Source organism: Mustela nivalis (genome assembly GCF_964662115.1).
Source record: "Mustela nivalis genome assembly, chromosome: 9".
In the NCBI taxonomy this organism is placed as follows: Eukaryota; Metazoa; Chordata; class Mammalia; order Carnivora; family Mustelidae; genus Mustela; species Mustela nivalis.
The window spans coordinates 63681094-63694761 of NC_139028.1; the positions used below are offsets into that span (position 1 = coordinate 63681094).

Below are 13668 nucleotides of genomic sequence, written 5' to 3' on the forward strand. Positions count from 1 at the left end.
AATTTCCAGGGTGGTTGAACAACATTCCTGCTTCTCCACTAAGGCAGCTGCAGAATGAATGGACTACCCACTCACCTGCCTACCTGGCTGGCCCTGTCCAGCCTGGCAGGGGAGTGTGACATGACCATTCTGGAAACCCCTGCACCCTACCCCTACTGGGCGTGAGGTGCTATGAGGGCAAACAGAGGACCTGGGCCCAGATCACCACCGAGGGGCAGGGGAGGACAATGGACAGGTGGGAAATCCCAGTTCTGCCATTCCCAGCTAGGGTACCTGGACAAGTGTCAGCTCCATGACCAGAGTCCCAATCTTACAATCTAAAAAGAGCACCCATGGCATAAGGTTGTTGAGATAGTTAAAGGAGATGATTTAGACTCATCTTATGAAATAATTTAAAAAGATACAATTTCAGCAGGTGGGGAAGGCAGGGAGGATGGGAACATCCCAGGAAGACAAGATAAGCAGGAAACCCAGAGAAATCAGGGCAGAGTAGCAAGGTCACAGCCACACTGGCTACAGATCAAGTTTCCCACCTGAAGGCCATCCTCAGAAGGGAGGGCAGTCCAGGGGACCCCCCCACCCTGGCAGGAAGTAGACCCCATATACTCCTCAATTCACTCACCCTTTACAAAGATTGCCATATCTATGCCTGTCCCCATGCAGGACACTTGGGGAATCCAAGGTGGGTCAGACCCTTCTGTGATCTCAAGGAGCTCACTGTCGAGGTGGAAAGTGAAGGGAGAGTGACAGGAGACCCAGAAACACTAACTGACAACCCAGAGTGATCAGGGCGGAAGGAAGCAGAGGCACTAGGGCTGAAGCGGCCAAGAGGGCTTCTAATGGGAAGTGGGGGTGGGGTGGTCATGGAAGGCTTTCTAGAGGAGGGGACATCTGACCTGCATTTCAGAAGATGGAGAGCAGTCAGGTGAGTGGAAAGAGAAGAGGAGCAGAATGAGCAAAAGTCAGAGCAAGAGATCACACAGTGTTTCTCCGGAACTGACAGTCATCCCTGTGGCTTGAGGGACTCTGAGAAGGCAAGGCTGGTCAGGAGGACATGAAGGATCTTGGAAGTTATTCTGCACCCCTTCCCAAGTGTCCTCCACATGGTGGAGGGCCAACAAGCTCCCAGCTTTGCTTGGTGTGCTCCCTGCACCACAAGCACTGGGGCTGGTCTGGGGAAATGGCTGGGCGGGTGAGCTCAGATGTTATCTGCAGGTGCTGTTGCAGTGCGAAACCTGCGCAGCCTCCCCCAGAAGACTCTGGGGTTTGAAGCCCCTTTTGGAGGGCTCGCTCCTTCTTGGAAGCCCCTAGAATTCTGGCCATGGGAACCACACACTGAGAGAATATTGAGTGTGGGTGTCAGACCAACCAGGCTGGCCTCCCATGTTCCAGATCAGGAGACTGAGAATCCTTAAGAGGAAGGGCCGTCCTCAAGGTCTGGTGTTCTAATTATATTCAGTGTGGGCTGAGCACCCTCTGCCCCAGCCCTGAGCAGGGCTCCAAACTACCTGCCCTTCCTCTGACTCCACATGGCCTGGCCCAGCCCAGTGCTCTAGAGACACACTGCTGAACCTGAGCCTGTCCAGAACCACACCCTGGACTCCACCCTGGCCTCTCACACCCAGATGCCTTCAGCCAGGGTCAAGAGGAAAGAACCCTGGGTTCAGGCTCCAGTTTAGAACCACCCATGCTGAGGCGTCTGGGTGGCTCAGTGCGTTAAAGCCTCTGCCTTCAGCTCAGGTCATGATCCCAGGGTCCTGGGATTGAGCCCCGCATCGGGCTCTCTACTCAGCAGGGAGCCTGCTTTCTCTTCTCTCTGACTGCCTCTCTGCCTACTTGTAATCTCTGTCTGTCAAATAAATAAATAAAATCTTAAAAAAAAAAAAAAAAAAGAACCACCCATGCTGTGCAATCTTGGTCAAGTCAATTCCCCTCTCTGAGCCTCTAGTTCTTCATTGATCAGGTGAGAAGAATCCCCACTCTACCAGATGGCTCCAGGGGGAATGAATAAGACAAGGGAGTCAGTGGTGTTCCATGCAGGTAGCAAATCATGCTCTGTCCTGATGTGGGTGGGGGCTGTGTCTATCTAGCAAAGAGACACAGGAACCCTTCTCAGCAGGGACCCCTCCTGGGTAACCAACCACTCAGAGGGGCAGAAGTCACAGTCCAGGTAGGCAGGGAAGGCTCTGGGAAGGGGCTGTCATCAGGTCTGGAGAGAAGCAGGAAGAATCCAGCTTGGGAGGAAAAGGGAGAACTGGAAAAGCCAACGTTGAAAAAAAGGACACAAGTACAGAGCAGGGTACAAGTAAGCCTGTGATTCTGGGACTGTCTCACTCTCGGTGCTTTCATAATTCTTTCACTGGTTCTGACAGTCCAGTTCCAAGAGTCTCTGGCTCTAAGTGTTTCTTCAAGTCTGTTACTCAGTGCTTCTGATAGCCTTCCACAGGAGGCTAGGCTCTCAGAGCAATGTAATCACAGATCACTGTCCCTGGAGCCACAGAGTCTCAGCAAACACTTGCCAGTGTCCCCATGTGCAGACCTAGACTCAGATCAGACTTGGTGAGGAGCTCCAGTCTGGATGGGGAGAAAGACACAGAAGTGGACTAAGTCCACTTGGGTGACTAAACCATTAGCAAGGGAAGCCCAGGAGCCATGGAGCTAATCAGCCTGTGGGGGCTGCCCAGAGGAGGGGGTCATTTGAGCTGGGACACAATAGAAGACAAGTTTGACAGGTGGACAACAAAAGGAGGAGGGCACTGAAGGCCGAAGGAAGAGCCTGTGCGTAGACTCAGGGGTGTGCTAGCGCAGCCAGGAGGTCGTGTGAGGCCAGAATGTTGGGGTGGACGGCACAGCATGTGCGTGGGCCCGAGGGACTCACATGAAGTCTTGAATACCAGGTTGAGGAGCTGGGCCTCCATCCTGAGGACAGTGGAGAGCCATGGTAGGGCTTAAGTAGGGAAGGACACCTTGAGAGGAGAGGAGTAGGAGGGGCCTACACATCTAACAATCTAGTGAGAGATGCAGGTCTCTTGGCCCTGGATTCTCTGAGAGATGGGAGGCATCCTTGGCAGCCCACAGCACAGCCAGAGCAAGACTCTTGCTCCCACAGCGGGGCTGGGGAAACTGGGCACTCCCTAGGAAGCCAGAGCAACACCAGGAGCCCTCCCCCAAGGGAGGGGGAGTATAGAGGGTCATGTGGGCCCCAAGAAGCTTGAAAGAGGTTCTCCTCCCATGCTCCAGGGCCCAAGCAATATCCCTGTCACTGTCAACATAGTGCCAGGGTGTCACGGTAGAGGAAGCAGCAGCTCAAGAGGGCCCACGCTGCCCATCCTCCCATCAGGGACTCTAGCTACTCACCCCAGACAGGAAATACTCAGGTCTAGGAGATGCCATAAGAGGGGAGTAGAGGAAGTCCTCTGCTCAAGCACCCACTGTAGCTCTCCATGGAGCAAGGCCCTCGTCTCCCCTCCGTACGCTCACTTCCATATGGCCCTTCATCTCCCAAGCAGTCCTCGGCGCCTGCTCTGTGCCCAGCCTGTGCTGCGTGATGGGGATGGAGAGACAGCAGTCTGGCTTCTTCCTGCAGCTAATCTTGGGAGTTAGCAGATCTCAGGGAAGGCCTCATGGCCAGCCTCGCCCCACCAGGACCTAATGGCTGGAAAAGGCCAGGACTGAGGACCCAAAGGCAGCCAAGAGGTAGGTGCGGACAAAAGAGTACAGCAGCCGGGCCCACAGAAGACAGTTCAGGGAGAGGATTTCACCAGGAGAGCCTCCATCTTTTCTCACCGGGTCAGCTGGGCTTCCCTGGTCCTGTGAGCGGCATGGTCCATGAGGCCACAAGCAAGACCTCAAGTCATGTGTTCAGGGCAAGATTCAAACTTCCTTCAGACTGAAACCCAGAGGAGCAGGCCTTCTTGCTCCAGAAGCTCCAGAAGCTTTTGTCTTGAACGGGGAGAAGTAAGTTGGGTCAGGGAGCCAGAAGCCCTAGCTTCACCTTGGCTCTGTGATCTTGGGGAGGAAACTCTGAATCTCTCTTTGCTCATCTGCAAAATGGGGGTATAATTTCTCCCTCATAGGGTTGTAGAGGGTAAAACGAGGAACTTTTATAAATATTTCCTAGTAAGCTGTTTCTGCAGAGGGGGGCACAGGGGGAGGAAGGCAGTAGTTAAAATTCTGATAATGGGGTGCCTGGGTGGCTCAGTGGGTTAAAGCCTCCGCCTTCAGCTTGGGTCATGGTCTCAGGGTCCTGGGATTGAGCCCTGCATCGGGCTCTCTGCTCGGCAGGGAGCCTGCTTCCTCCTCTCTCTCTGCCTGCCTCTCTGCCTACTTGTGATCTCTCTCTGTCAAATAAACAAATAAAATTTTAAAATTTTATTTTAAAATAAAAAATTTAAAAATTCTGATAACTAGCACAACCCCTTGTTACTGTACCCACGTTCTAGTAACTTCAAAATGCACTTAAGTCTCTGAGTATCACACTTCTCCCTGTGCACTGTCCGCCACCACTTACAACACCCTTTCCTGACCACTGTCTGAAGAACCGTCTTAGCAACCTTGCATTTGAGGAGGCAAGGATCACTGCGTCTGATTTACAGATAGCAACACTGACACCTTCAGGGGCACCATGGCCTAAGGGCCACAGCCAGGAAAGAAGCCAAATCAAAGCACTCACCCGTGACACCTTGGTGATTTCTTGTATTCTTTTAACTGGTCCTTAGAGGCTCCAGGAGCCTCAGAGCCCTGTGCATCCCGGAGAAGCAGAGCAGAGGAAGGGAGGAGTCGTACCCTCACACTGCAGCCCAAGCCCGCCAACCATTTATGAGGGTCGCCCACTGTGATCTTCGTGGTCTCCCCGAGCACATGCTCTTGACAGGACCTTACCCGTGCTGGCCCCCTTTAAAAGGCTGGAAGGGCAGGAACTACCCCAAGGTCAGCCAGCAAGCTGGGGGAAGAGCTGGGATGGGATCAGTTGCAGGTCCCACTGGGGGAGGGAGAGTCCTAAATATCCCCAAATTCCTCAGCAGAAGCATCTAAGGCCTGAGGGAAGTGTTTGGCTCAGGTGTCAAGGGCTCAGAGCATAAATAATGCCTGGGTGGTTCTGATGTTTCTATCTGACCTCCTTGTATAGCACTACTCAATCCATTCTTCACCCAGCAGCTGGAAAGATCTCTCCGAAATCCTGCTTTGACCATGAATCTTCCCTGTCCACAAACCTTTTATGGCTCCCTATGGCCTTCAAGATGAAATTGAAGTTTTCAGCTTGCACACTCTGGGTCCTGTAGTGTCCCCGAACACACTGTTCTGACAACCCACGCCACCTACCTCCATGAATGGATTCTAGTTGCCTCTTCTTTGTGATGACCCAGAGCTCCACTGCAGGCATGCCTTCACTGGGAAAGCTGCAGGCAGCGGGGCAGGGGACGGGGACAGGGGCAGGGGACAGAGGTGGAGACTGCTCTGGCAGTTCAGCTCAGCCCTGTGCAGGGTGCTGGCAGAAAAGAAATGCCCTCCAGGGGGCCCCAGACCTCTGGAGAGGGAAGGAGGAGCCAGAGATCATAACAGCCCAAGGTGGAACCAGGGCGGTCAGCATTGGGACTGACAATAGTCAAAAAAGGCTCCAACCCAACTGTGGGATCAAGGAAAGAAAGCTTCCCCAGTGAGGGGACATCTGAGCTGGGCCCCAAGGCTGGGTAATTCTCCAACCTAGGAAGATGAAGCTAGGAGGGCATTTCAGGCAGTGCTACATGCAATCACTAGAGCATGATGGGTCAGGCAGGAGAAGGGGCTGGAGAGGTTGACAAGGAGCAGTTCGTGGAGGCCTTGAGTCCCAGCTTAAGGGGTTCAGGCTGGGTCTTGTTAGCCCAGAAAAGAGAATAGTGGAGATAAGGGTTTCAGGAAGTTCCCTCCAGGGACTGACCCCACTCAGATCCCCAAGCAGTGAGCCTACCCAGGATGACACCGTTACCTCAACATGACCCACACACCAGCAACTCAATGGCCCTCAAGTTCCATAGTATTATTAATTCCCTTTCACAGATGAGGTCACTGAGGCTCAGAGAAGGTCACAGGGCGGCCAAGCAGGACTGGAATATAGGTCTGAATCTCCAGAGAGCTTTTGTGGGCCCTGTCTGCTTCAAGTATCTTCTTCCCAACCACTCCCCAATACAGATAACTGAGACTTCACCAGGGCCTCACCCTAGCCCTCAAAAGCTCCCCATTTTTCCAGCCTAGCGCCCCAAACAAACCAGGCCCAGGGTAGCCGAGGATGCCATGCATAAAGGAACAGTGGCCACGACCCCCACGGATCCCTAACTGACAGTTTTAATCCACAGCTGGGCCTAGCCCTTGGGTCTGGCTCCTGGGGAAAGGGGGGCGGGTGGTAACCTGCCACCGACAATTGGGGAGAGGAGCTAGGGCACTGCCTTTCTTCAATCTGACCCTTCCGGATTAGAAGTCCCCTGAGAGCGGCTTAACTGCCCTTCCAGGCCACTGCCCCAGCCCCCATTCCCACCGCCACCCTCAGTTTTACAAGGCCCCAGCGGGACCGGCGCCCACAGTGGCCCCCGGGTTGAGGGGGCGCGACGGGCCTCCAGGGGCTCGGGGGTGTCGCCCGCGCCTCGGGGCGCTCACACCAGAGCACACACACAAACAAGTCCCACAGGTTCAGCTACTCGACCCGCCGGGGCGCACGCACTCACCCGCTGATACTCAGATGTTCCCAAAGACGCCGATACACTCTCGCCGGGGATTCGGATCATACTCCCGGAGGTGCACGCGCTGGTGGAGACAGAGTCCGACTGCGGCCCCACCGGAGCCCTCGCACCGCGCGGAGCCCAGCGCCCCTCGGACCGCCACGCGCAGCGCCCGGGGGCGCAGCAGCCGCGTCCCGGGCGCGCCTGCCGGCCTCTCCCCGCCTCCGATTCCTCCAGGCTGCCCGGCCGGGAGCTCCGCGGGGGCGCTCGGCAGCCCGCCGCGCCCCGGCCGCAGCTCCGGTGCCCGCGCTGGCGTCCCGCCGCCGCCACCCGGCCCCACGTGCCTAGAGCCCCGCCCGCCCCGCCCAGCTCCCTGCCCAGGCCCGCTCAAGCCGGGGCGGGGCGGACTCTGGACAGACCCTGGCACCGCCCCTCCCGCCAGGACCCACACCACCGCGCCACCCGCGCGGGGACGCCGGGCCGATACGCGTGCAGCGGGCAGGGGTCTGTGGCGACCGACCTAGCGCCCGGCGGGACGGAGGACCCCCCGCCTTCCTCACGCAAGATGTGGGCAGGTGTTCAGAGACATGAAATTTGCGAAGTTTTTCGGGCACCTGGGTGGCTTTGTCCCGCTGCCCACCGGGAGACCTTTCAGCGAACCCGCGTCCTTTCCTGCCAGGTACCTGCTCCCAGCACCACGCTGAGAACCCGCCTCCCTTGCTTGTGGAGGGCGGGGAGGGTGTCCCCATTGTCTAGAGAGGACATACGTTCAGGGTCCTGCGTCTCTCCAGTTCCAGAGAGGAAGGGGCTACTGGGAGAGTCTCACCTATGCTCCCTTTACTGGGCCTGATAGACACTAGAAATTTCCTGAACATCTGGCTTTTTCATCTCTCCTCTTGAGCTGCTTCCTTTGAGCTGCCTTCTTAGACTCCACACAGCATTCCCTTCTCTGCTTTTAACCCCACTCTGATGGCCTTCTTTGGTCAGGGACCCTATGTCTGTGCCTTTTCTAGACTATGAGCGCAAGGAGGAGGAAGGCTTACAGCTGGAGCCAATGTTCCCAGGAGTGGCTTAATATTTGTCTAACATTGAATGGATGAATGAATGAGTGCCCCCTTCTCTGATTCTGGTCTAGGTGTCAGGAGTATGGCTTTAGCACTGAACTCAGGGAGATCTTGACCCCTAGTTCCAGTCCCTCCCCAGGCTTCTTTTCTTGTGACAGAGGCAATCACAACGTTCATCCATTTGAAGCTTTGGATAGTGGGTGTCGGAAAAGTGCAGAGTGGAGGAGGCCTCTTTCTGTGGCCAAGGAGCTTGCCCAGGGCCTCCCTGGGTCCTTCTGGGCTCCACATCAGCTGATCGAGGCCTGGCTGCTGGCCCCAGGAGGGGCCCTGAATGGGCCCAAGAAGGATACTGGCTGCAGTCTTGCCAGGAGCGGGAGCAGAGCGGACACACAGCCCTGTGTAGCAAAGCTGCCTCTTCAGTCCCCTGGGGACCTCCGCCTGGAAGACACAAAGGCCTCTTGTCCAGCTTCCTCCACCTATTGTCCAAGTTGGTCCATGCAGCTTCTAGGGGCTGGGAATCCTATGCCTCCCACTTACGGAGCCCAGACCTTGGGGTCCCAATGTGGGGAAGTTCCCTGGTCACTGGAGGCTCCAGTCAACACCCTCTACCTCTCTCTCCCAAGCCTTCAGACCTCTACTACTACTAAGCTCAAGAGAAAAAATTCCTTTGATACCAGGAAGAGGACCCAGAGCTCTGCCTCAGTCTCCAGAGTGGGCAGCCCAGAGTCCTGCTCCCGCTCTAGTCCAACTCTCTCACTTGACAAAGAAACTGCATTCCTGGGGCACCTGGGTGGCTCAGTGGGTTAAATCCTCTGCCTTCGGCTCAGGTCATGATCTCAGGGTCCTGGGATCGAGCTCCGCATCGGACTCTCTGCTCGGCAGGGAGCCTTCTTCCTCCACTCTCTCTCTCTCTCTGCCTGCCTCTCTGCCTACTTGTGATCTCTGTCTAATAAATAAATAAAATCTTAAAAAAAAAAAAAAAAAGAAAGAAAGAAACTGCATTCCTCAGACACCCAGAGGCGGAGCTCCCACAAATGACTTAGGGAGGCCTGAGAAACAGAAGAAAGGGACATGTCCTTGAACCCTACACCCTTGGGATCTTGCCTCAGCTCTCCTGTGACTCTGAGCTTCACTTTCTTCTTCTGCAAAATGGTAATAGTCACTTTCTCACTGGCCTGAAGGGTTTTTTTGTGTGTGTTTTTTTTTAGGGTTTTGCCCATCCTCCTGAGCTGCCCCTGTTTGAGGAGTTAGTATCCCCTCTAAGGAGGGGCTGGAAATCTGGGTCTCTTAACATGTTCCCCTCACACTCTCATCACTGGGCTTGAGAGATCAAGTCCAGCGGGTTCCAGATCCCTCAGCTGAGTCCTCCCTCTGCTTGGTTTGGCTTAGGACCACCCCCCACCCACCCCATCCACTGCCACCTAAGTGCCTTTATTTTTATCTTTGTACTTATTTACATTTCCTGGCAATCATTTGTCGAGAAAATATGGAAGTTTCTGTGGCTGAAAGATTTTAGACCCTTTGACCGAGCCAGGAAATTGAGGCTCAATGAGTCCCACAACAAGCCCCACACAAGGCCTTTTCTGGAAGGTTGGAGGGGCCTCCACGGAGCCTCCCTAGAACCAAGCAGCCCAGCAGACTGGTGGTGAAGACCCAGGCATGTAATGGTCCCCAAGAGGAGGGTTAATGGAGCCAAGGGAGGGAGACGGTTGCGGGGTTCCATTAGCAGCAGCAGGTCAGGATGGGGAAGGGTGAGCCCGAGAGCACTTCTCCCCGTGCATTAGGAGTTTTCCTGTCTCTCCGACCCTGAGGAGGCTCTTGGCGTTCTGATGCCTTCTCATCTTCCGTCTAGTTCTCTTGTCTCCCCTGAGAAAACTTTCTGCTCTGAGAATCAGTGCTGGGAATGAAGGCCCCCGGCCTTGCACAGCGGGGATACTTCTTCCAAGCCCTCTTTCCCAGGCCCAGTTGGGGCATCTGTCGCCCCTCCCAGCCGTCTGTGGCTCCACCACCTTCTGGAGAAAGCCCGCCTCTGCACCCTGCCAGCCAGGCCCTCCTGGTACCTCCCTTTGTCACACTGGTTACCACTCTGTCATCTCCCCCCACCAGTGGGACGTCTCTTTGAAGGCAGAGCAGGGTCTTCCTGTTCATGGTTAAATGACCAACACCTAGCACTGTCCCTGTCACTGGTCACCCTTCGTGAATATTTGTTATATGAGGGAGTAGGCATTTGATGTAGTGATCACCTTTGTGCTGGTCCTCATGTTCAAGATTCTCCTTTAATCTTCCCCAGAGCCCTGTGAGGTAGGTGTTATCATGACTATTTTACAAACGGAAACTGAGGCTCAGAAAGGGGAAGTGAATGTCCAAAGTCACAGTGAGTCTGAGGTGGGTCCCCCGACCCTGTAACTACCAGGGAAGGAAGGTCCTGCTGAATTGCTGCCGTGATGGTTGAGCTGTGGGGTTGGTACCCACATGGTGGCTCTGGTTACGTAGGGCTGGGGCTGCACCGCTGCATCAGCCGGACCATCCTCTCTCTCTCTCCCTGCCTCCCTCCCTCCCTCCCTCCCTCGCCAGCCAGCGGGCTGGGAACCTTGCTCCTCAGGTTTCCCAGGCAGGGCTCAGATCCATGACGCCAAATGCAAACTAGAAGCTCTGGCTCTTGGCATGCCAGGATGCAGGCACCCAGGGGAGGCAGCCCAGGAGGCAGGAAGCCTGGTCCAGACCTGGGCAAGCCTCCCCATAGTCTCCCTGCAAGTAGGACCAGCTACATAATTTGTGGGACCCAGGAAAAAAGTAGATGCCCTTGTACAAAAACTAGGTAAGAATTTCAAGATGGGACAGCAAAGCGGTAAATCAGTGCAGGGTCCTTCAAAGCACGGGGCCCTGTGTAACCATTCAGGTCACAAACTCTTGAAGTCAGCTCTGTCCTCAGGCCTTGGTGTCCTTGTTTGTCAAGTGGGAGAATGATAGCCACCTGACCAGGCAGTAGACAGGATGAGGTTGGAGGTATAAGTCGGAGGTTCAGAGAAGAGCATGGACGTTGGGCAGGGGTCCCCATGGCCATCATTTGTGGCTTAGGTCTCAGCACTGGGGAGCAGACCAGTTCTTGCCAGGAGTTTGATTCCTCACACAGTGTCTTTTCAGGGAATCAAAAGTAAGGCTCAGAGAAAGAAGACAACTTGCTCAAGGTCATATAGAGGTTCAATGGCAGAAGCCAAGATTAGAGTCCTCTCTATCTTTCTGCAAAACTGGTGCTTTCTGTGACACAGGAGAGAGAGGGAAAGAGAAGGGCAGGAGGGAGGTGGTGGTGGGGGCCGCCCAGGACAAAGAGGGCCACTGTGCAGACACAAAGGCCTGACCACAGAGGCCCCTGTGTGGGCTGGGCCAAAGGGGTGGGTGGAAAAGCCCCACAGTGACTGAGGGAGGTGCCAGGAGCCGTCTCCCCAGACCCTCCCTGGTTGTGATGGGGGTGGCAGTGGCACACAATGGATGGAGGAGGAGAAACATACAGGGCTGAGCCCTTCCCTCCAGCCCCTGCCTCCAGGGCTAGAACCGCATACCCTACCCCTCCCTGGCTCCTCCTGGACAGCTTGCCAGCTTAGAGTCCCCCCTCATCTACCCACTACCACATTTTCCCCCACCTCAATGAGGGTGGGGCTTGGGCAGCTAGATATCTGACAGTCCCAACTTCACAGTCTTGCTCAGAAACTGCTGGCTAATTTCCATCACCCACAGGAGGTTGAAGCATAACCTCCTCGGTGTATCATTCAGAGCCCTTTGTGACCTGTCCCAATGACCTTTTCACACTCCACAGTCCCTACTCCCCATTAGCCCTCCACATCCCAGTCATGTGGGAAGTCCCAGATTTCTTCAAAGCACTTGGTGCTTTCACACACACACACACACACACACACACACACACACACACACACACCTGCGTTTGTTCATGCTTTTCTTCTTCCTGGAGTGTTTTTTTCCTGACATTTGCTGGCTGATCCCTTTCTTCCTCATGAACCAGCTCAAATGCACCCTCAACTAGGCAGCTTTCCTCACCCCCCACAATGGGACTTAACCTTCACTCTGCCAAGAATGGAGGATTTACCCATCCCCTTGCTTATCCCTCTCTGGCTTGAGCCATAGTTTAACCCCACAAATCCTACCTGGAAGAGGGGGCCTTTGAGCTGGGCCTTGAAGGGCAGATGGACATCGCTAGCTGACGGCAATAGTGGGCAAGGAACAAGAGCTCAGGGAACCAGGGATACCAGCCCTCTCTAAAAGATTTTAGCGGAATCAATCTGTTTGGTTCCTGAGTTCAGAGAGCAAGGGGTCCATAGTTCAGAATCACAGGAATCAAGTGTCCAAGACTGAGGGAGTAGAGACTGTCTAGTGGCTGATACACGACGGCAAGTACCACTCAGTGCAGGTCCTATATTTTTAAAGTGCACTTGAATTTATTTCTTAGTTTATAGTAGTTTACTGAGTAATTCATTTCTGTCTTTATTATTTTCTTTCTCTTAATAAACAGTAGCTTTTCCATTGGGGTAGTTTTTCTGTTCTTTTTCTACAATTTTATTAAAGCAAATACTTATTTTGGATATTGTCATTCTTTCTAAATAGCATAAGCATTGAAGGCTATGATTTCCCACTGACCTCTGCTTTGGCTCCATTACTTGTGTTTTTAAATGTAAAGTTTTCTTTTTCACTATTTTAAAAATAATGGTATTTAAAATTTTTCTTTGACTTCAATCATAAGTCTTTTCAGGGGACTATTTACATTTTGTTGTTGTTTCTTGTAATTATTTAAACTTCTGTTATGAATTTCTAGTTTTATTTGCCCATGTATGGGGGACATTGAAAGCAAAGTGTAAGGACCCTCTGCAACCCTACCACCCCCACTCTCAGGTGGGACCTGTGTGACATTCTTCCAGAAAGATCTCCCAACTATCTTAATGTTAATACCTTGCTAGAGGGGAAAACAGCCTTAGCTTGACAATGGCCAGACCTCTGGTATCTTGTAGGTGTGTGTCCTTGCTCTTTAGTGTATGAAGGTTTTTTTGAAACTTCCCTTTTCTTACTTCCCCAACTCTTGAGTATAATCACCACTCCTCAAGCCCCAAGCCCCAAGGCCACCCTCACTCCCTCCACTCCCCCCACCAGCCCTTTCTGCCCAGGGGTCCTGTCCACTTGTGCCTTAATAAACCACCATTTTGCACCAAAGACTTCTCAAGAATTCTTTCTTGGTGGTTGGCTCCAGACCTCACCCCACCCAACCTCACCTATATTCCAAAACCCCATCAGTTGATTTAATGAAGTGTGGAGTTTGCATATATTTTATTTTTTGGAATTTCATTTTATGCATTCTGTGGATTTTTAAAAAGGAGATATGTGTTCTCTTTTTATAGGATCCATCTTTCGATGTTTTATTAGTCTAGTTGTACTATATGCACACACATATATTTTCAAATAAAGTATATCCATACTTATTTTTAGCCTATATAACCTATTAGGCTGCTGATGATATCTCTCTTACTCCTTTTTTGTTTGTTTACATTAACCTGTCCTTTTGTATTTTATCTGTTTTGATGCTCTATTGGTCAATAATCTATAGAAAGTTTCTGGGGCACTTGGTTGGCTCAGTCATTGGAGTGTGCAACTCTTGATCTCAGAGTTGTAGGTTCAAGACCCACATTGGGTGCAGAGATTACTTTAAAAATAATAAATCCTGGGGTGCCTGTATGGCTCAGTCAGTTAAGCATCTAACTCTTGATCTCAGCTTGGGTCTTGATCTCAGGGTCGTGAGTTCAAGCCCCATGTTGGGTGTAGACATTACTCAAAAATAAATTTTAAAACTTAAAAAAAGGGGTGTCTGGGTGGCTCAGTTGGGTAAGTGGCTGCCTTCAGCTCAGGTCATG

General features: G+C 53.1%; 1 protein-coding gene across 6 annotated transcripts in view; it reads right to left on the reverse strand.

Moving 5' to 3' along the window:
• The window catches only part of P2RY2 (purinergic receptor P2Y2), an 82864-nt gene that overhangs the window by 13713 nt on the left and 55483 nt on the right, over positions 1-13668 (reverse strand). The window contains exon 1 of one of the 6 annotated variants that reach the window (XM_082749763.1): positions 6699-7009. The exons of 2 other annotated variants lie outside the window; for them this stretch is intronic. The gene's annotated coding sequence lies outside the window, so the exon portion shown is untranslated. Of the gene's footprint in view, positions 1-622; positions 798-4672; positions 4857-6698; positions 7010-13668 lie in introns of those variants that run through there. 3 more of the 6 variants (XM_082749765.1, XM_082749764.1, XM_082749766.1) reach the window with 3 other exon arrangements.